Here is a 25,283-nt window from a genome sequence, read left to right as displayed (position 1 = left end):
AACATCAAAGGCAGGTTAACTAGCAAGTTAGTTTTTGTTTGTGGCAGATGTTCAGGTGCAATAAAGACTGCAAACAAACAGGAAACAACTTCTATCTCATTCCAGGGTGAAAAACTAGAGGTAGTCGATAGCTTCCGCTATCTGGGCGACCAAGTTAGTAGTGGGGGTGGGTGCGCTGAAAGTGTAGCTGCTAGAATAAGAATAGCCTGGGCAAAGTTTAGAGAGCTCTTACCCCTGCTGGCGACAAAGGGACTCTCACTCAGAGTAAAAGGCAGACTGTATGACGCATGCGTACGAACAACCATGCTACATGGCAGTGAAACATGGGCTGTAACTGCTGAGGACATACGTAAGCTCGCAAGGAATGAAGCCAGTATGCTCCGTTGGATGTGTAATGTCAATGTGAATACCCGTCAGAGTGTAAGTATCTTGAGAGAAAAGCTGAACATTAGAAGCATCAGTTGTGGCGTGCAAGAGAGACGATTGCGCTGGTATGGACATGTGGTGAGAATGGAGGAGGATAGCTGCGTGAAAAAGTGCCACACCCTAACAGTTGAGGGAACCCGTGGAAGAGGTAGGCCCAGGAAGACCTGGGCTGAGGTGGTGAGGCAAGACCTTCGTACATTGGGCCTCACCGAGGCGATGACTACGGACCGAGACCTTTGGAAATGGGCTGTGCGTGAGAAGACCCGGCAAGCCAAGTAAGATCGTTGCCAGTGCCCCTGGACTGGTTCTTGTGCGGGTGGCACATGAGATGCACCATTTTGAGCGTGGCCGTTGCCAGTACCGCCTGACTGGCTCCTGTAGGATTTTCGAGCAAGATCGTTGCCAGTGCCCCTGGACTGGCTTGTGCGGGTGGCACATAAAAGACACCATTTCGAGCGTGGCCGTTTTCGTGCGGGTGACACGTAAAAGCACCCACTACACTCTCTGAGTGGTTGGCGTTAGGAAGGGCATCCAGCTGTAGAAACTCTGCCAAATCAGACTGGAGCCTGGTGTTGCCATCCGGTTTCACCAGTCCTCAGTCAAATCGTCCAACCCATGCTAGCATGGAAAGCGGACGTTAAACGATGATGATGATACAATGATAATAATAAAGTGACAACAAAAGAATGAAACCTCAATATTAGGTAAATATAGCATTATTTATATATGTATATAGATAGGACAATCAGTAAGTTGTCATAATAGTGTTTGGAGTGTGGATATGTGTATACATATGAGTACGTACATGCACATATATGTTTGTGTGTGTATGCCCATATACATGTTTGTGTGAGTGTGTATGTATGTAGACATTATGAACACAGGAGGTGTTTCTTTCTTTTTTTTATAAATCTCCTTTTACAAAACCACTACATTATAGGGATGTCAAAAAACCGACACCGGCCCCTAAGTGATGGCCTTGAAAAATTCTGTTTTAGTCGAATGAATCGAATCCAGCACTTATTTTGGTCTGCTTTGCTGAACTGCTAGGTTATAGGAGCATAAACACCAACACCAGTTATCAAGCAGTGATGGGAGACAGACACACAGACATGAGGAGACACACACACACATATATATATTCGATGGGCTTCTTTCAGTTTCCATCCACCAAAACCACTCACAAGGCTTTGGTCGGCTTGAGACTATAGCAGAAGACACTTGCTCAAGGTGGCACGCAGTGAGACTGAACCCAGAACCATGTGGTTGGGAAGCAAGCCTCTTACTACACATAATATATGACAAAGATGGTGGGATAGGCTGGAAGTATAAGGTAAGTGATGACGTATGAACGGTCAAGGGGCCTTGCAAGTAAGACAGACATGTGAGCAGAAGGACAACTAGTGCGTATGACTTTTGCTTTCGGGCTTTCGCTTGGGACAGACATGGTGACCCCGCAAGAGTTCAGGGAAATTGGCGTTAGGTTCTGGCCAGAGGTTAGGTCGGTGTATCCTAAGTGGACAGTATAAATGTTGCGAGAGGACCCATGTGACAGATGAACCAAGCTTTTTAGCCCATTTCACACACCTGCTTATACCCACTGATCCACTGACTTGTACGAGTTAAGGCAGCTGGTGTATATATATATATATACAAACATATATGCTGTGTGTAGCATCGTGTGAAAGAGGGAGGCTAGTATATATTATATAAAAAAAACTTTAAGGCGCTGCTCCAGCATGGGTGCAGTCTAATGAATGAAACAAGTAAAAGAAAGAAAGGAACATGAGAAAAAAACCCCCATACATTTCGTACGTATACCTGCGGCTAAAGACACGCAGCTAGCTTTACTGATTGAGTGTGACAAGGGACGGATTGATGTCTAGCAAGATATATTTAAACGAAGTCTATGAAAAGCATTCGACAATCCAGAATCGACCCACCCTCTCTGATCGAAGTAACCAAGTCTCGAAGGTAAATTCTTCCATTTATTGTGAGATGATGGGGGGTGGATTGGTTCGCAAAAGTTTTGCTTCGTCTCGACGTTTCCATGGAACCTTTGATTTCTTTGTAGGATGCCAAGAAGATTCCGTCCAGATTCTCTGTTGTCGGCTGAATTCCTGATTGTTGTTTCTAAGTTATTTGGGGATGTAAGAGAGGTGGAGTTGCCTCCCCTTGTCCGTCTCTGGTTTGTGTTCGATAAGCTTGGGTTCATTTCTGTGTATGTTTTTGCTTTATCTTCCTTCAGCAAGGGCTTATCCGATGCCTTTTCTACGATGAACTGTGTTTCGTAGTTAATAAACAAATTGCTTTGTCTTTGCCAGCCTTGTAGCGAGTTTGTTTCTTCAGCTTCACAAGTTGTTTGCCACAGTTTAAAGACACTTTCCAAGCGTTGACCATCTCAATGTTTCTTTAATTCGTTGTAGATTTCCTCATCTATGTTCTTCAATTTTTCTTCATTGCTCAGCGCTCTAAGCTTAAGCAGTTCTATTTCTGTCTTCATGTTTTCCAAGTGTTAGTTTCTCCCATAATTGTCTTTGTTGGTCCTGTTCGTTTGGAATACGTTTAATTTGGAGTTTATGAGGCAGAATTTAACCAGTGTTCATAAATTTCTGCCTTGTGCTTGTTTTTGATGATGTTCCAGAAAGTAACCTTTCTGGCTTTAAGTTTTTCATTCTATATGTGTATAATGCGGTTTTTAATTGATAGTGGAGGGGGATGGGCTTCTATCTTGTGTATCATCTTTAGGTGGATTTTCATTTAAGCAATTATTATGTGGTAAAGAATGAAGAGTGGTGCATAATTTGGACAAATGTTGATTGAGCTGTTGCAGGGATTGTTCTTTCTCTTCTTTTCCTCTTGTGTGGAGCGAGTGAGTTCATCAGTGTTGCTAATCAAAAGTCTCAAATTCGTGTTCATCTCTCTCAGTTCCTTAAGAGTCTCTTCGTCTCAAGAAGATTAAGTTTGTCCAAAGACACCTGGAAAAGGTTTAGTTTTTGAAAGCATTATATTTCGGTTGCCTACTTCCATGAGAGTTACCTTGTCTGTTGGAATACATTTTTAGATTACTGGCGTGTACAATACATGCTCACACATGTATGTATGTATGTATATATATATATATATATATATATATATATATCATCATCATCATCATCATCATCGTTTAACGTCTGCTTTCCATGCTAGCATGGGTTGGACGATTTGACTGAGGACTGGTGAAACCGGATGGCAACACCAGGCTCCAGCCTGATTTGGCAGAGTTTCTACAGCTGGATGCCCTTCCTAACGCCAACCACTCAGAGAGTGTAGTGGGTGCTTTTACGTGTCACCCGCACGAAAACGGCCACGCTCGAAATGGTGTCTTTTATGTGCCACCCGCACAAGCCAGTCCAGGGGCACTGGCAACGATCTCGCTCGAAAATCCTACAGGAGCCAGTCAGGCGGTACTGGCAACGGCCACGCTCAAAATGGTGCATCTCATGTGCCACCCGCACAAGAACCAGTCCAGGGGCACTGGCAACGATCTTACTTGGCTTGCCGGGTCTTCTCACGCACAGCACATTTCCAAAGGTCTCGGTCCGTAGTCATCGCCTCGGTGAGGCCCAATGTACGAAGGTCTTGCCTCACCACCTCAGCCCAGGTCTTCCTGGGCCTACCTCTTCCACGGGTTCCCTCAACTGTTAGGGTGTGGCACTTTTTCACGCAGCTATCCTCCTCCATTCTCACCACATGTCCATACCAGCGCAATCGTCTCTCTTGCACGCCACAACTGATGCTTCTAATGTTCAGCTTTTCTCTCAAGATACTTACACTCTGACGGGTATTCACATTGACATTACACATCCAACGGAGCATACTGGCTTCATTCCTTGCGAGCTTACGTATGTCCTCAGCAGTTACAGCCCATGTTTCACTGCCATGTAGCATGGTTGTTCGTACGCATGCGTCATACAGTCTGCCTTTTACTCTGAGTGAGAGTCCCTTTGTCGCCAGCAGGGGTAAGAGCTCTCTAAACTTTGCCCAGGCTATTCTTATTCTAGCAGCTACACTTTCAGCGCACCCACCCCCACTACTAACTTGGTCGCCCAGATAGCGGAAGCTATCGACTACCTCTAGTTTTTCACCCTGGAATGAGATAGAAGTTGTTTCCTGTTTGTTTGCAGTCTTTATTGCACCTGAACATCTGCCACAAACAAAAACTAACTTGCTAGTTAACCTGCCTTTGATGTTGCTGCACCTCTTATGTGTCCATAGCTTGCACCGGGTACATCTTATAGAGTTACTACCTACTCCTTTTCTACATACTGAGCAGGGCCATCTACCTGAAGGGGTTTGTGTTTTATCTACCTTCCTACTTATTAGGCCCTTCAATTCTAGACCTTGCTTCCACACCTGAAACTTCTCCTCTAGTTCTGATAGTGACTCCGCAATTAGGGCAAGGTCATCAGCATAGAGGAGCTCCCAGGGGCAACCTGTCTTGAACTCCTCTGTGATTGCCTGGAGGACTATGGTAAATAATAGGGGGCTGAGGACGGAACCTTGGTGGACCCCTACCTCTACCCGGAATTCATTGCTGTACTCATTTCCAACCCTCACCTTACTGGCAGCATCTCTGTACATGGCTCGCACAGCTCTCACTAACCATTCTTCTATCCCAAGTTTCCTCATTGACCACCAGATAAGGGATCGGGGGACCCTGTCAAAGGCTTTCTCCATGTCAACGAAAGCCAGGTACAGAGGTTTATCCTTAGCTAGGTATTTCTCCTGCAACTGTCTCACTAGAAATAAGGCATCAGTAGTGCTTTTACCTGGCACGAACCCAAACTGCATCTCATTTAATTGATTCGCTCCCTAATTAGTTGGGCTATGACCCTCTCTGTAACTTTCATAACCTGATCTAACAGCTTGATGCCTCTGTAATTATTTGTTTCTAAAGCGTCCCCTTTACCTTTGTAGCAGTTGACTATGATGCTGCTACACCAGTCATTGGGTATGACTCCTTCGTGTATCACCTGGTTCGTAATACGGGTGACTAGGCTATAGCCAACACTGCCAGATATTTTGAGCATCTCTGCAGTGATTCCTGATGGGCCGGGGGCTTTCCCGGTCTTCATACTCTTAATTGCTTTATCTACCCTGGTACTATCAACTCGGATAGCTGGTCCCTCTATTGGGTCGACATACGGCAGGCTCTCTTTCTCCCATTCATTCTCTTTATTAAGCAATCTATCGTAGTGGCATCTCCAGACCTCTTTCTTTGCAGCCTCATTTAGTGCAAGCGTACCATCATCCATGCGAACACATTTCTCTCCTACAACATCACTATTCTCTCTCCTACACTGTCTTGCAACACGAAATACCTCGAGTCTTTGGTCCTCACGGCGCAGAACATTGGCAAATCTTTCCTTATCTGCTTCCCCTCTGGCTAAATAAACCTGTTGCCTAGCCTCCCTTCTGGCACATTGGTACAATTCCCTGCTACCACCGTTCTTCCAGTCCTTCCAAGCCTGTTTCTTTTGTCTAATAGCCCTGTCTACCTCCTTGTTCCACCACCACGTTACTCTGGGTTGGGAGGGGACCTTACACCACCCACAAATCTGGTCGGTGGCTTTCAACAGGTTGTCCCGCAGAAATCTCCAATTGTCTTCCACGTTGTATGATGCTTTTTAGCCCATTTCACACACCTGCTGTAAAGCGGTTGGCATTTGGAAGGGCATCCAGCTGTAGAAACCTTGCCAAATCAATTTGAGCGTGGTGCAGCCTCTTAGCTTGCCAGTCCTCAGTCAAACCGTCCATGGGAAGCAGAATTAAATGATGATGCTTTATTCACAATTTTATAAACTTCTCTCTCACGCTTCCCCTCTTTTTCTCTCTTGTTCTTCACTTTTCCCTTCAACCAATCACATGAAGAAGGCATTACAGTCAGACGAAATAACTAAGGAATAAGACTGAGTTAAAAAGAATTCCACGTTTCACTCGCAGCCTCCCTGACTTCAGCCAATCACATGACAGCCTCACGAATGAGCTGAGTAACGGAGGAAGAAGCAGAATTATTATAAGATTGAATTTTCGTTACCAACCCGGCTGAAACTGGCTCTGGCTCCAACTACAAATGTTGTGTTGTTTTTAGAAGTTCTCAATTAAAATCTCCCACCATACCTTAGTCACGTTCTGTTCCTAAAACTGGCTGAATGATAACTGAGTTATTCAACACAGAGCATCTCGAAATAAATGCACCACTGGGAATGATGTATATTGGCTAATACTGGGTTGGGTACACAAGAAAGTTTTAATATAGAGTTGCACATATTAGTGGATGATCAGTTTGTAATTCTGGATCATTTCCTTGTATCCAGAATAATGTGGCTCCTGGCCTTGCCCGGTTCCATGGTGGTAATGTAAAAAGCATCCTGAACACTATTTATTTATTTACTTATATATTTATTCATTTATTTATTTATGTATTTATTAATTTATATATATATATTTTTTATTTATCTATATTTTTATTTATTTATTTATTTATATATATATATATATATTTATTTATATGGTGTGGCTCCTGGCCTTGCCCAGTTGCTCCCAAGATGTCCAGCCGATGCCAGCAGACAAAATGGATGGTAAATGAGGATAGAATTTATCTATTTTGTATTGTTATTTTGTCTTTTTCGGGATTTGTGGTTTTATTGTCTAATCTTTTTTTCTTTTTTTTTTTTTTTCTTTGTCTTTGCAGCTTTTCCACATAGATGTTGGTATCATCATCATCATCATCATCATCGTTTAACGTCCGCTTTCCATGCTAGCATGGGTTGGACGATTTGACTGAGGACTGGTGAAACCGGATGGCAACACCAGGCTCCAGTCTGATTTGGCAGAGTTTCTACAGCTGGATGCCCTTCCTAACGCCAACCACTCAGAGAGTGTAGTGGGTGCTTTTACGTGTCACCCGCACGAAAACGGCCACGCTCGAAATGGTGTCTTTTATGTGCCACCCGCACAAGCCAGTCCAGGGGCACTGGCAACGATCTTGCTCGAAAATCCTACAGGAGCCAGTCAGGCGGTACTGGCAACGGCCACGCTCAAAATGGTGCATCTCATGTGCCACCCGCACAAGAACCAGTCCAGGGGCACTGGCAACGATCTTACTTGGCTTGCCGGGTCTTCTCACGCACAGCCCATTTCCAAAGGTCTCGGTCCGTAGTCATCGCCTCGGTGAGGCCCAATGTACGAAGGTCTTGCCTCACCACCTCAGCCCAGGTCTTCCTGGGCCTACCTCTTCCACGGGTTCCCTCAACTGTTAGGGTGTGGCACTTTTTCACGCAGCTATCCTCCTCCATTCTCACCACATGTCCATACCAGCGCAATCGTCTCTCTTGCACGCCACAACTGATGCTTCTAATGTTCAGCTTTTCTCTCAAGATACTTACACTCTGACGGGTATTCACATTGACATTACACATCCAACGGAGCATACTGGCTTCATTCCTTGCGAGCTTACGTATGTCCTCAGCAGTTACAGCCCATGTTTCACTGCCATGTAGCATGGTTGTTCGTACGCATGCGTCATACAGTCTGCCTTTTACTCTGAGTGAGAGTCCCTTTGTCGCCAGCAGGGGTAAGAGCTCTCTAAACTTTGCCCAGGCTATTCTTATTCTAGCAGCTACACTTTCAGCGCACCCACCCCCACTACTAACTTGGTCGCCCAGATAGCGGAAGCTATCGACTACCTCTAGTTTTTCACCCTGGAATGAGATAGAAGTTGTTTCCTGTTTGTTTGCAGTCTTTATTGCACCTGAACATCTGCCACAAACAAAAACTAACTTGCTAGTTAACCTGCCTTTGATGTTGCTGCACCTCTTATGTGTCCATAGCTTGCACCGGGTACATCTTATAGAGTTACTACCTACTCCTTTTCTACATACTGAGCAGGGCCATCTACCTGAAGGGGTTTGTGTTTTATCTACCTTCCTACTTATTAGGATTTTGGTTTTAGCTAGGTTGACTCTAAGGCCCTTCAATTCTAGACCTTGCTTCCACACCTGAAACTTCTCCTCTAGTTCTGATAGTGACTCCGCAATTAGGGCAAGGTCATCAGCATAGAGGAGCTCCCAGGGGCAACCTGTCTTGAACTCCTCTGTGATTGCCTGGAGGACTATGGTAAATAATAGGGGGCTGAGGACGGAACCTTGGTGGACCCCTACCTCTACCCGGAATTCATTGCTGTACTCATTTCCAACCCTCACCTTACTGGCAGCATCTCTGTACATGGCTCGCACAGCTCTCACTAACCATTCTTCTATCCCAAGTTTCCTCATTGACCACCAGATAAGGGATCGGGGGACCCTGTCAAAGGCTTTCTCCATGTCAACGAAAGCCAGGTACAGAGGTTTATCCTTAGCTAGGTATTTCTCTTGCAACTGTCTCACTAGAAATAAGGCATCAGTAGTGCTTTTACCTGGCACGAACCCAAACTGCATCTCATCTAAATTGATTCGCTCCCTAATTAGTTGGGCTATGACCCTCTCTGTAACTTTCATAACCTGATCTAACAGCTTGATGCCTCTGTAATTATTTGTATCTAAAGCGTCCCCTTTACCTTTGTAGCAGTTGACTATGATGCTGCTACACCAGTCATAGGGAATGACTCCTTCGTGTATCACCTGGTTCGTAATACGGGTGACTAGGCTATAGCCAACACTGCCAGATATTTTGAGCATCTCTGCAGTGATTCCTGATGGGCCGGGGGGGGGGGGGGGGTATACATTACATAAATGTGTATGTGCGTGTGTGTGTACAACATGTCCATATACGCATGCATATATACACAGACTGAGAGAAGAAGAAGAGGAGACGGGGAGTTAGCTACCTGCTTATATTTGTACTGATGATGTTATTGAAATTACAATAATTATTATTCTTATTAATCTCCCTTCCAACATTCTTGCCTCCTGTTTTCATTTCTTCCTTATTCCTCCTCTTCCTCCCCATCATACCACAACCTCTGACCCCTTGCTGCTTCTCCTTAACCATTTATAGACACGCTCGTGCACATAGACGTCATCTGCCAAATTTCTTTTCTGCTGTGGTGGCGGCAGTGCTGGTGTTGTCCTTTTCTCTCACTATCAGCTTAGTGTAATAATATTTTTCCTTCATAAATGGTAGCTGACCGCACCATACAGTAAGGTTTTAGCAAAGTTGTATTGGAATAATGGGGCTGGGGAGCGGGACATCTTTAAAAATGTGTGTGTGCATGCGTCTTTCTGTAAAAATATATACAAGTTGGGGGGGCCAAAGGTCATGTGCCAAGATTAAGACTCTAATATCTCTATTGCACATTTCAAAAACAACCCATTTATATTTAATTAGAAAGCAAAACAAATTAGCAAATGTCTGTAGCTTTTATTCTTCGTTGCATGAGGAATATCAACTCCCTGTGACAATGTGTGCACAAATTTCTTTGGACTTTTTTTCTTTTTAAAGCCTCTTTCTGACAGAGACATCTCGGTGGTGAGGGGTCCACTTTGCTATGTGTTGGGCACACCGTATTGCATGAACTTCTCGAACAAATTGACCGGCCGTTGTATGCGATGTTGCTTTTTCTCACGATGCTTTTGGTTGGAGACGTCCACAACTGTTCTGTTCTGTTTTGTTGCACCATCGCAACCAGACTGAAAAACAAGTCCAATGTGCTCCGGAATTGTCAAAGACGTGTTTCAGTTTTTCTAAAATGGAGTGAAATAAAATAATAATAATAATGATTTCTTGTTACTCTTATCAAACTCATTGGGCCCCAGGTTAAGCTAAACTCTCCTTATTCTCCCCACCAAAGTGAGGGAGTTTGTGTGTGCTCAATGTTTTCCCATTAGATAGTCTGGTAGGTCTGTTGTCCCTTCATTTAGTTCCTTAGCCATCATAACTGCCCCCGTTTCTCTCTCTCTCTCTCTGCCTCTTCAGTATGTATGTGTTGGGGGAGTCTGTAATGTCGTCATGGTTACTGTTTTTTTTTTTTCGTTTGTTTTTTCACCACCACAGCTTTACTATTAACAATATTTCAGTCGCATTTTTAAATCTGATAATTTCAGGGCAGGAAACTCATGATTGTCACCTCATCCCTCCCTCCCTATTTCTAATATCTTTCTAAATTCTGTTGCTACAACTACTTTGACGACCACCACCACCACCCACAAGTACTGCTACTACTACTACTACTACTGTCATGTCTCTGAATCGGCAGAGCGTCAGACAAAAGGTGCTTTATGGGTAGGTAAGTCTGTTTCCCTTGCTAGCTTTGAATCTGTCAAAATACAGGATGGGCCCAAAGTCACACACTGAGACCCCCCTCTCCCCCATATTTCAAAAACAGCACTTTATGGTTAATTACAACACAAAACTAATTAGGAAATGTCAACATCCTGATTACAAGGGTTCGAAACATTCACCATTTGCAGATTTTTTTATTGTTTGTTGTACAAGGAACAGAATTTCCTGCAGAGATCTTTGCACAGGTAGGGGAGGGGGCAACCATTGGTATTTGTCCTGCACACTGCATGTTGCATGGACTCTTTGCACTAATCAGGCACAGGCTGTGTGGTAAAGAAGCTTGCTTTCCAACCACATGGTTCCTGGTTCAGTCCCACTGTGTGGCACTTTAAATAAGTGTCCACTAAGCCTCGGGCCAACCAAAGCCTTGCGAGTGGATTTGGTTGACAGAAACTGAAAGAAGCCCGTCGTGTGTATATATATATATATATATGTGTGTATGTACATGTGAGTGTATCTGTCTGTCCCTGCCACCATTGTTTGATAGCCGATGGTGTGTTTACGTCCCCCGTAACTTAGCAGTTTGGCAAAAGAGATAGAATAAGTACTAGGCTTAGAAAAAATAATTCCTAGAGTCAATTTGTTCGACTGAGAGGCAGTGCTCCAGCATGGCTGCAGTCATGCGACTGAAACAAATAAAACAATAATCGACCAACAGTGTTTCAATGTTACACAAAATAATAATGATGATTAATAGTAGTATAAGATGTTATATTTTCGTGTGTGACTTTTGGCCCAACCTGTACCCAGAAATATGACCACCACCACAAAAAATAATATTTTTTTTTGCTATTGAAGTATCGAACGGGGTAGACAACTCTAGATATGTTTTGCTCTTATTTGACCTCCGTGAATTACAGCTTGTTTTTGCCAGATGGTAAGATGCATCTGTATACACACACATATACATACATGCTGCTGCATGCAGATAGAGAGATTTGTAAGCCTAATACTTATTCTCTTTTGCCGAAACCACTAAGTTACGGGGACGTAAACACACCAGCATCGATTGTCAAGCGATGGTGGGGGGACAAACACAGACACACAAACACACCTACATATTTTGAGGGAGGGGACTAGTCGATTATGTTGACCCCCTAGCGTTTTAATTACCCTAACCCTTATAGGTTGAAAGGAACAGTCGACATCGGCGGAATTTGAACTCAGAACGTAAAGACGGACTGAACACCGTTAAGCACTTTCTCCGGCGTGCTAACGATTCTGCCTTTAAAAATAATAATAATGTTCGTAATCCTTTCAATTATACGCATGGGCGGGGGTAGTTAATTACATTGACCCCTCAATGTTCGTCTTTTAATTAATAATCGGTCCCAGAAGGATCTTAGAAGCTAAAACACATTCGTCCAGCGAAATAAAGATTCTGATCGCAGAGAAACAAAGGGAAGTAACTCGGAGAAGCCAGAGTAAAATAGAGACGTTACAGATAGATGGCGCTGGTGTTTGTTGTTGGTTTGTCATAGCAATGGCGGTAGGAACTCGTTAAAATTACTCTTTTCCTTGTTTCAGTCCTTTTGACTGCGTCCAAGCTGGAGCACCGCCTTTATAGTCGGTCAAATCGACCGCAGGACTTACTCTTTGTAAGCCTGGTACTTATTCTATCGGTCTCTTTTGCCGAAACCGCTAATTTACGTTGACGTAAACACACCAGCATCGGTTGTCAAGCGATGTTGGGAGGTGGGGACAAACAGACACACATACATATATACAACGGGCTTCTTTCAGTTTCCGCCTACCAAATCCACTCCTTACGGTCTTTATTTCTTTCTCTGTCTTATTTCTTTGACCGGTTTCAGTCAGTATTTGTATCCGCCATCACTTGTTTACAACCCCAGGACCAGACATTTTATTTTCTTTTCGATAATTTATTAAGTTTGATTCGTTCGACGAAAACCGTTCACAGGGAACACGTCTGTGGAATGCACAGCCACTTAAACATTAATTTCACCGTGCCCCAGTCCACTTACCTGGCAAAAATCACTTACACCTGTAATTCAAAGGGACCGGCCTTGTCACATTGTATTTCTTTGTAAATTACGTGAAGAAGACGTGTCTGCGGAGTACTGAGCCACTTGCATGCTAATTTTCTGTTGATTGAATTGTAATCGATATGTCACTTTCGCTTCATACTGTTTTATTGACCTTGAAAAATAAAGCTGACAAATATATACACATACATTACTAGATTCATAATATATACACACAAGCACATACATTACTAGATTCATAATATATACATACAAGCACATACATTACTAGATTCATAATATATACACATACATACATTACTCGATTCATAATATATACACACACACACACATTACTAGATTCATAATATATACACATACATACATTACTCGATTCATAATATATACACACACACATTACTCCATTCATAATACACACACACCTTACTAGACATATATTACGCTATTCATAATATATACACATACATTACTCGATTCATAACATATACACATACATTACTCGATTCATAATATATACACATACAAACATTACTTGATTCATAATATATACACACACATTACTCGATTCATAATATATACACATACATAGATCACTAGGTTCATAATATACACACATTACTACTTGATTCATAATATATACACATACATTACTAGACATTGTAGACACTAAATTATCATACTTAAATGTTGTAGAAACTAAATATATAGAATATAATCATATTTAGACATTGTAGACACTAAATTATCATACTTAAATGTTGTAGAGACTAAATATATAGAAAGTAATCATATCTAAACATTGTAGACACTAAATTATCATACTTAAATGTTGTAGAAACTAAATATATTGAATGTAATCATATTTAGACATTGTAGACACTAAATTATCATACTTGAATGTTGTACAAACTAAATATATAGAATGTAATCATATTTAAACATTGTAGACACTAAATTATCATACTTGAATGTTGTAGAAACTAAATATATAGAATGTAATCATATTTAAACATTGTAGACACTAAATTATCATACTTGAATGTTGTAGAAACTAAATATATAGAATGTAATCATATTTAGACATTGTAGACACTAAATTATCATACTTGAATGTTGTACAAACTAAATATATAGAATGTAATCATATTTAAACATTGTAGACACTAAATTATCATACTTGAATGTTGTACAAACTAAATATATAGAATGTAATCATATATAAACATTGTAGACACTAAATTATCATACTTGAATGTTGTACAAACTAAATATATAGAATGTAATCATATTTAAACATTGTAGACACTAAATTATCATACTTGAATGTTGTACAAACTAAATATATAGAATGTAATCATATTTAAACATTGTAGACACTAAATTATCATACTTGAATGTTGTAGAAACTAAATATATAGAATGTAATCATATTTAAACATTGTAGACACTAAATTATCTTACTTGAATGTTGTACAAACTAAATATATAGAATGTAATCATATTTAAACATTGTAGACACTAAATTATCATACTTGAATGTTGTAGAAACTAAATATATAGAATGTAATCATATTTAAACATTGTAGACACTAAATTATCATACTTGAATGTTGTACAAACTAAATATATAGAATGTAATCATATTTAAACATTGTAGACACTAAATTATCATACTTGAATGTTGTACAAACTAAATATATAGAATGTAATCATATTTAAACATTGTAGACACTAAATTATCATACTTGAATGTTGTACAAACTAAATATATAGAATGTAATCATATTTAAACATTGTAGACACTAAATTATCATACTTGAATGTTGTACAAACTAAATATATAGAATGTAATCATATTTAAACATTGTAGACACTAAATTATCATACTTGAATGTTGTACAAACTAAATATATAGAATGTAATCATATTTAAACATTGTAGACACTAAATTATCATACTTGAATGTTGTAGAAACTAAATATATAGAATGTAATCATATTTAAACATTGTAGACACTAAATTATCATACTTGAATGTTGTACAAACTAAATATATAGAATGTAATCATATTTAAACATTGTAGACACTAAATTATCATACTTGAATGTTGTAGAAACTAAATATATAGAATGTAATCATATTTAAACATTGTAGACACTAAATTATCATACTTGAATGTTGTACAAACTAAATATATAGAATGTAATCATATTTAAACATTGTAGACACTAAATTATCATACTTGAATGTTGTAGAAACTAAATATATAGAATGTAATCATATTTAAACATTGTAGACACTAAATTATCATACTTGAATGTTGTAGAAACTAAATATATAGAATGTAATCATATTTAAACATTGTAGACACTAAATTATCATACTTGAATGTTGTAGAAACTAAATATATAGAATGTAATCATATTTAAACATTGTAGACACTAAATTATCATACTTGAATGTTGTAGAAACTAAATATATAGAATGTAATCATATTTAAACATTGTAGACACTAAATTATCATACTTGAATGTTGTAGAAACTAAATATATAGAATGTAATCATATTTAAACATTGTAGACACTAAATTATCATACTTGAATGTTGTAGAAACTAAATATATAGAATGTAATCATATTTAAACATTGTAGACACTAAATTATCATACTTGAATGTTGTAGAAACTAAATATATAGAATGTAATCATATTTAAACATTGTAGACACTAAATTATCATACTTGAATGTTGTAGAAACTAAATATATAGAATGTAATCATATTTAAACATTGTAGACACTAAATTATCATACTTGAATGTTGTAGAAACTAAATATATAGAATGTAATCATATTTAAACATTGTAGACACTAAATTATTATACTTGAATGTTGTAGAAACTAAATATATAGAATGTAATCATATTTAAACATTGTAAACACTAAATTATCATACTTGAATGTTGTAGAAACTAAATATATAGAATGTAATCATATTTAAACATTGTAGACACTAAATTATCATACTTAAATGTTGTACAAACTAAATATATAGAATGTAATCATATTTAAACATTGTAGACACTAAATTATCATACTTAAATGTTGTACAAACTAAATATATAGAATGTAATCATATTTAAACATTGTAGACACTAAATTATCATACTTAAATGTTGTACAAACTAAATATATAGAATGTAATCATATTTAAACATTGTAGACACTAAATTATCATACTTAAATGTTGTACAAACTAAATATATAGAATGTAATCATATCTAAACATTGTAGACACTAAATTATCATACTTGAATGTTGTAGAAACTAAATATATAGAATGTAATCATATTTAAACATTGTAGACACTAAATTATCATACTTGAATGTTGTAGAAACTAAATATATAGAATGTAATCATATTTAAACATTGTAGACACTAAATTATCATACTTGAATGTTGTAGAAACTAAATATATAGAATGTAATCATATTTAAACATTGTAGACACTAAATTATCATACTTGAATGTTGTACAAACTAAATATATAGAATGTAATCATATTTAAACATTGTAGACACTAAATTATCATACTTGAATGTTGTACAAACTAAATATATAGAATGTAATCATATTTAAACATTGTAGACACTAAATTATCATACTTGAATGTTGTAGAAACTAAATATATAGAATGTAATCATATTTAAACATTGTAGACACTAAATTATCATACTTGAATGTTGTAGAAACTAAATATATAGAATGTAATCATATTTAAACATTGGAGACACTAAATTATCATACTTGAATGTTGTAGAAACTAAATATATAGAATGTAATCATATTTAAACATTGTAGACACTAAATTATCATACTTGAATGTTGTACAAACTAAATATATAGAATGTAATCATATTTAAACATTGTAGACACTAAATTATCATACTTGAATGTTGTAGAAACTAAATATATAGAATGTAATCATATTTAAACATTGTAGACACTAAATTATCATACTTGAATGTTGTAGAAACTAAATATATAGAATGTAATCATATTTAAACATTGTAGACACTAAATTATCATACTTGAATGTTGTAGAAACTAAATATATAGAATGTAATCATATTTAAACATTGTAGACACTAAATTATCATACTTGAATGTTGTAGAAACTAAATATATAGAATGTAATCATATTTAAACATTGTAGACACTAAATTATCATACTTGAATGTTGTAGAAACTAAATATATAGAATGTAATCATATTTAAACATTGTAGACACTAAATTATCATACTTGAATGTTGTAGAAACTAAATATATAGAATGTAATCATATTTAAACATTGTAGACACTAAATTATCATACTTGAATGTTGTAGAAACTAAATATATAGAATGTAATCATATTTAAACATTGTAGACACTAAATTATCATACTTGAATGTTGTAGAAACTAAATATATAGAATGTAATCATATTTAAACATTGTAGACACTAAATTATCATACTTGAATGTTGTAGAAACTAAATATATAGAATGTAATCATATTTAAACATTGTAGACACTAAATTATCATACTTGAATGTTGTAGAAACTAAATATATAGAATGTAATCATATTTAAACATTGTAGACACTAAATTATCATACTTGAATGTTGTACAAACTTAATATATAGAATGTAATCATATTTAAACATTGTAGACACTAAATTATCATACTTGAATGTTGTACAAACTAAATATATAGAATGTAATCATATTTAAACATTGTAGACACTAAATTATCATACTTGAATGTTGTAGAAACTAAATATATAGAATGTAATCATATTTAAACATTGTAGACACTAAATTATCATACTTGAATGTTGTACAAACTAAATATATAGAATGTAATCATATTTAAACATTGTAGATACTAAATTATCATACTTGAATGTTGTACAAACTAAATATATAGAATGTAATCATATTTAAACATTGTAGACACTAAATTATCATACTTGAATGTTGTACAAACTAAATATATAGAATGTAATCATATTTAAACATTGTAGACACTAAATTATCATACTTGAATGTTGTAGAAACTAAATATATAGAATGTAATCATATTTAAACATTGTAGACACTAAATTATCATACTTGAGTGTTGTACAACCTAAATATATAGAATGTAATCATATTTAAACATTGTAGACACTAAATTATCATACTTGAATGTTGTAGAAACTAAATATATAGAATGTAATCATATTTAAAAATTGTAGACACTAAATTATCATACTTGAATGTTGTACAAACTAAATATATAGAATGTAATCATATTTAAACATTGTAGACACTAAATTATCATACTTGAATGTTGTACAAACTAAATATATAGAATGTAATCATATTTAGACATTGTAGACACTAAATTATCATACTTGAATGTTGTAGAAACTAAATATATAGAATGTAATCATATTTAAACATTGTAGACACTAAATTATCATACTTGAATGTTGTAGAAACTAAATATATAGAATGTAATCATATTTAAACATTGTAGACACTAAATTATCATACTTGAATGTTGTACAAACTAAATATATAGAATGTAATCATATTTAAACATTGTAGACACTAAATTATCATACTTGAATGTTGTACAAACTAAATATATAGAATGTAATCATATTTAAACATTGTAGACACTAAATTATCATACTTGAATGTTGTAGAAACTAAATATATAGAATGTAATCATATTTAAACATTGTAGACACTAAATTATCATACTTGAATGTTGTAGAAACTAAATATATAGAATGTAATCATATTTAAACATTGTAGACACTAAATTATCATACTTGAATGTTGTAGAAACTAAATATATAGAATGTAATCATATTTAAACATTGTAGACACTAAATTATCATACTTGAATGTTGTAGAAACTAAATATATAGAATGTAATCATATTTATACATTGTAGACACTAAATTATCATACTTGAATGTTGTAGAAACTAAATATATAGAATGTAATCATATTTAAACATTGTAGACACTAAATTATCATACTTGAATGTTGTAGAAACTAAATATATAGAATGTAATCATATTTAAACATTGTAGACACTAAATTATCATACTTGAATGTTGTAGAAACTAAATATATAGAATGTAATCATATTTAAACATTGTAGACACTAAATTATCATACTTGAATGTTGTAGAAACTAAATATATAGAATGTAATCATATTTAAACATTGTAGACACTAAATTATCATACTTGAATGTTGTAGAAACTAAATATATAGAATGTAATCATATTTAAACATTGTAGACACTAAATTATCATACTTGAATGTTGTAGAAACTAAATATATAGAATGTAATCATATTTAAACATTGTAGACACTAAATTATCATACTTGAATGTTGTAGAAACTAAATATATAGAATGTAATCATATTTAAACATTGTAGACACTAAATTATCATACTTGAATGTTGTAGAAACTAAATATATAGAATGTAATCATATTTAAACATTGTAGACACTAAATTATCATACTTGAATGTTGTAGAAACTAAATATATAGAATGTAATCATATTTAAACATTGTAGACACTAAATTATCATACTTGAATGTTGTAGAAACTAAATATATAGAATGTAATCATATTTAAACATTGTAGACACTAAATTATCATACTTGAATGTTGTAGAAACTAAATATATAGAATGTAATCATATTTAAACATTGTAGACACTAAATTATCATACTTGAATGTTGTAGAAACTAAATATATAGAATGTAATCATATTTAAACATTGTAGACACTAAATTATCATACTTGAATGTTGTAGAAACTAAATATATAGAATGTAATCATATTTAAACATTGTAGACACTAAATTATCATACTTGAATGTTGTAGAAACTAAATATATAGAATGTAATTATATTTAAACATTGTAGACACTAAATTATCATACTTGAATGTTGTAGAAACTAAATATATAGAATGTAATCATATTTAAACATTGTAGACACTAAATTATCATACTTGAATGTTGTAGAAACTAAATATATAGAATGTAATCATATTTAAACATTGTAGACACTAAATTATCATACTTGAATGTTGTAGAAACTAAATATATAGAATGTAATCATATTTAAACATTGTAGACACTAAATTATCATACTTGAATGTTGTAGAAACTAAATATATAGAATGTAATCATATTTAAACATTGTAGACACTAAATTATCATACTTGAATGTTGTAGAAACTAAATATATAGAATGTAATCATATTTAAACATTGTAGACACTAAATTATCATACTTGAATGTTGTAGAAACTAAATATATAGAATGTAATCATATTTAAACATTGTAGACACTAAATTATCATACTTGAATGTTGTAGAAACTAAATATATAGAATGTAATCATATTTAAACATTGTAGACACTAAATTATCATACTTGAATGTTGTACAAACTAAATATATAGAATGTAATCATATTTAAACATTGTAGACACTAAATTATCATACTTGAATGTTGTAGAAACTAAATATATAGAATGTAATCATATTTAAACATTGTAGACACTAAATTATCATACTTGAATGTTGTAGAAACTAAATATATAGAATGTAATCATATTTAAACATTGTAGACACTAAATTATCATACTTGAATGTTGTAGAAACTAAATATATAGAATGTAATCATATTTAAACATTGTAGACACTAAATTATCATACTTGAATGTTGTAGAAACTAAATATATAGAATGTAATCATATTTAAACATTGTAGACACTAAATTATCATACTTGAATGTTGTAGAAACTAAATATATAGAATGTAATCATATTTAAACATTGTAGACACTAAATTATCATACTTGAATGTTGTAGAAACTAAATATATAGAATGTAATCATATTTAAACATTGTAGACACTAAATTATCATACTTGAATGTTGTAGAAACTAAATATATAGAATGTAATCATATTTAAACATTGTAGACACTAAATTATCATACTTGAATGTTGTAGAAACTAAATATATAGAATGTAATCATATTTAAACATTGTAGACACTAAATTATCATACTTGAATGTTGTAGAAACTAAATATATAGAATGTAATCATATTTAAACATTGTAGACACTAAATTATCATACTTGAATGTTGTAGAAACTAAATATATAGAATGTAATCATATTTAAACATTGTAGACACTAAATTATCATACTTGAATGTTGTAGAAACTAAATATATAGAATGTAATCATATTTAAACATTGTAGACACTAAATTATCATACTTGAATGTTGTAGAAACTAAATATATAGAATGTAATCATATTTAAACATTGTAGACACTAAATTATCATACTTGAATGTTGTAGAAACTAAATATATAGAATGTAATCATATTTAAACATTGTAGACACTAAATTATCATACTTGAATGTTGTACAAACTAAATATATAGAATGTAATCATATTTAAACATTGTAGACACTAAATTATCATACTTGAATGTTGTAGAAACTAAATATATAGAATGTAATCATATTTAAACATTGTAGACACTAAATTATCATACTTGAATGTTGTAGAAACTAAATATATAGAATGTAATCATATTTAAACATTGTAGACACTAAATTATCATACTTGAATGTTGTAGAAACTAAATATATAGAATGTAATCATATTTAAACATTGTAGACACTAAATTATCATACTTGAATGTTGTAGAAACTAAATATATAGAATGTAATCATATTTAAACATTGTAGACACTAAATTATCATACTTGAATGTTGTAGAAACTAAATATATAGAATGTAATCATATTTAAACATTGTAGACACTAAATTATCATACTTGAATGTTGTAGAAACTAAATATATAGAATGTAATCATATTTAAACATTGTAGACACTAAATTATCATACTTGAATGTTGTACAAACTAAATATATAGAATGTAATCATATTTAAACATTGTAGACACTAAATTATCATACTTAAATGTTGTAGAAACTAAATATATAGAATGTAATCATATTTAAACATTGTAGACACTAAATTATACTTAAATGTTGTACAAACTAAATATATAGAATGTAATCATATTTAAACATTGTAGACACTAAATTATCATACTTGAATGTTGTACAAACTAAATATATAGAATGTAATCATATTTAAACATTGTAAACACTAAATTATCATACTTGAATGTTGTAGAAACTAAATATATAGAATGTAATCATATTTAAACATTGTAGACACTAAATTATCATACTTGAATGTTGTACAAACTAAATATATAGAATGTAATCATATTTAAACATTGTAGACACTAAATTATCATACTTAAATGTTGTAGAAACTAAATATATAGAATGTAATCATATTTAAACATTGTAGACACTAAATTATCATACTTAAATGTTGTACAAACTAAATATATAGAATGTAATCATATTTAAACATTGTAGACACTAAATTATCATACTTAAATGTTGTACAAACTAAATATATAGAATGTAATCATATCTAAACATTGTAGACACTAAATTATCATACTTAAATGTTGTACAAACTAAATATATAGAAAGTAATCATATCTAAACATTGTAGACACTAAATTATCATACTTGAATGTTGTAGAAACTAAATTATCATACTTAAATGATGTATATATATATATATATATATATATATATATATATATCATATAGGAGTGGCTGTGTGGTAAGAAGCTTGCTTTCCAACCTCATGCTTCCAGGTTCAGTCCCACTGCATGGCACCTTGGGCATGAGTCTTCTGCTATAGCCTTAAGCCGACCAAAGCCTTTGTGAGTGGATTTGGTTGATGGAAACTGAATGAAGCCTGTTGTGTATGTATATATATATATATATATATATATATATATATATGCGTGTCTGTTTGTCCCTCCACCATCGCTTGACAACCGATGCTGGTGTGTTTGCATCCCCGTAACTTAGCGTTTCGGCAAAAGAGACTGATAGAACAAGTACTAGGCTTACAAAGAATAAGTCCTGGGGTCGCTTCGTTCAACTAAAGGCGCTGCTCCAGCAGGGCCACAGTCTAATGAACCAAAACAAATAAAAGATAATATGGTCACAATGAATTGTCTTATGATGAATTTCTCTTCTGGCAAATTTTTCCAGACAGGGGAAGGGAGACATATTAGGGTCTCCCCTGCTGTCCCTTATTCCCACCACCACCTGTCACTTTTATTTATTTGTAAAAAGTACTTTTTTGGGTTTTTTTTTTTTTTTGCTTCTCATTTTTCTTTTCAGTTTCAGTAAAGGAGTCGCCCCACTCCTTGATGGGTTGTCTCCTCAGTCGTCATCATCATCATCAGATGAAGAATCGTTTCCATTGGAAGTAAACCCCATTGGGGCCAGAGGGGAAAAATGAACCTCGTCCCCCCAGAATACGATGAAATACAACATGACAATCAAATGGTAAGTCAAAAATTTATTGAGAAAAAAATTGTTTGAAAAAAAAATGGATATAATTGTAAATAGACAATAAACGATGAAATTAATTGTAAAGACATAACCACCCTGCAGTGGGGCCAGGGTGGACGTCTCATCCTCATTTGTATAAATTCATTTTTCATATGTTAGATGTCCCCACATACTTTGTTTGTCCCCTCTTTGTGGCCCCTTGTGGTTAATAAAAAAGCACAGTGCATTCTGTCAACACCCCAAATGTAAAATTCTTGCCTGAAGACAGAGGCTGGTGTTACCCAATGATGGAATCAAGTTACAATCATTATTTTGGACCACCAAGCCCCTCCTCCACAAACAACTGCTGGATTCTCAAAGCTCTTAGTCAACCCCTTTAATTCCTGATACCATTTATATTCTGTGTAAGTCGGACCTTTTTATCTGCATACATGTGTATATTTTTTGTATACCAACATGTCTAACTTGCTTCTCCTTACATTTACTCCTCTTCCTGCTCAAGTTGAAATCTCTTGAACACTATGAAGTGTATTCTATGTTGAGACTACCTGTCTCTAATCTATAAACTACATACATATGTATAGGTGCAGGAGTGGCTGTGTAGTACGTAGCCTGCTGACCAACCACATGGTCCTGGGTTCAGTCCCACTGCATGCCACCTTGGGCAAGTGTCTTCTACTATAGCCCTCGGCCAACCAAAGCCTGGTGAGTGGATTTGGTTGACGGACACTGAAAAAAGCCTGTGGAGTTTGTATGTGTGTATATATATATATATATATATATATATATATATATATATTTTATTTTAGTTGAAGAGCGTAGGCTCGAAACGTCAAAGTCTTTCTCTATTCCCGAGCGTTTATCCTGCATTTGAGAATAAAATTATTTCCTTATTTGTATCTTATATAGATTTTGAATTTCTTCCTGTAATAATAATATTGTATATGTCTTGAAATGTTTGCCATGCCTTAATGTTTAGTGTCCGGTTTAAAAGTTATGTATCCGATGCATTGGAAATCTGCAATGAGTCCATAAATACCGTCCCGGCTATAACCCCTGGAGCCCTAGTAATCCGTTACAGTACTTATCTAGTGTACCTAATCATTTAAATCACCTGTAAACTAAACCCCCATACTTTTTGTGAATCACCATCATCGTCGTTTAACGTCCGCTTTCCATGCTAGCATGGGTTGGACGATTTGACTGAGGACTGGTGAAACCAGATGGCTACACCAGGCTCCATATCTTCGAAACGTCTAGTTAGAATAGAGGCAGCTGACGAAGGAATAATTCCAAATGGCTTTCTGTTTTCTTATGTGTTCGTTCCGTTGTCTGTAGTTCATTGTTCTAACGTCCTGTACCCTGATATGCATCTCTATACACATGTAAATGTGAGTATGTACATATATGTGTGTATACATGCATATATATCCTTTGTATTATTATATATATATATGTAAAATACAAAAAAGGGACAAGAACGCAAAACATCCAGAGAGATGATACAAAGAAATCAAGGATGGGTCATTCGGAGTTTTCTTTCCTCAGTCGAGTTCCAGATTCTCTTTGCATCTGTGTTTGTCCTCCGCCACCACTTCACAGCCGGTGTTGGTGTGTTTATGGCCCCATCACTTAGTGGTTTGGCAGAAGAAAACTGATAGAATAAGAACTGAACTTTAAAAATAAAACACTGCCAGGTTTGACTTGAATGGTTCAACCTTTGAATGTGGTGCTCCAGCATGGCTGCAGCCAAGCATTTTGTCCAGGGTGCTAGAAATGTTGCCAGGTCACTGAACTGAGGCCAAATGGTGAAGATTACTGTAATTATAATTAACGGAAACATTTTAATTAATTTAAAGTACACAGTGATGAAACAGAAAGATTCATTTCATTAATTAATTGTATTCTTTAATTAATTATTGTTATTTCACCCCAGGTCAGTCCTGATCCAGGCAGACCTACGATTAAACATGTTCCAGTCGTGACCACCC

General features: G+C 34.7%; 1 long non-coding RNA gene across 22 annotated transcripts in view; it reads left to right on the top strand.

Moving 5' to 3' along the window:
- Positions 1-2,248: 2,248 nt before the first annotated feature.
- Positions 2,249-25,283, top strand: part of LOC149129145 (uncharacterized) — a 30,207-nt gene continuing 7,172 nt past the window's right edge. For 5 of the 22 annotated variants that reach the window (XR_016240354.1, XR_016240357.1, XR_016240356.1 and 2 more), the window contains exons 1-2: positions 9,268-11,626; positions 23,119-23,286. This is a non-coding gene — a long non-coding RNA (uncharacterized LOC149129145). Of the gene's footprint in view, positions 2,420-7,162; positions 8,045-8,699; positions 11,627-23,118; positions 23,287-25,283 lie in introns of those variants that run through there. The other 17 variants (XR_016240338.1, XR_016240350.1, XR_016240346.1 and 14 more) reach the window with 17 other exon arrangements.

Source organism: Octopus bimaculoides, unplaced genomic scaffold (genome assembly GCF_046866305.1).
Source record: "Octopus bimaculoides isolate indiv1 unplaced genomic scaffold, ASM4686630v1 contig135, whole genome shotgun sequence".
Lineage (NCBI taxonomy): Eukaryota > Metazoa > Mollusca > Cephalopoda > Octopoda > Octopodidae > Octopus > Octopus bimaculoides.
Note: the sequence above shows the minus strand (reverse complement) of the source record. Positions and strands in the feature narration are given on the sequence as shown.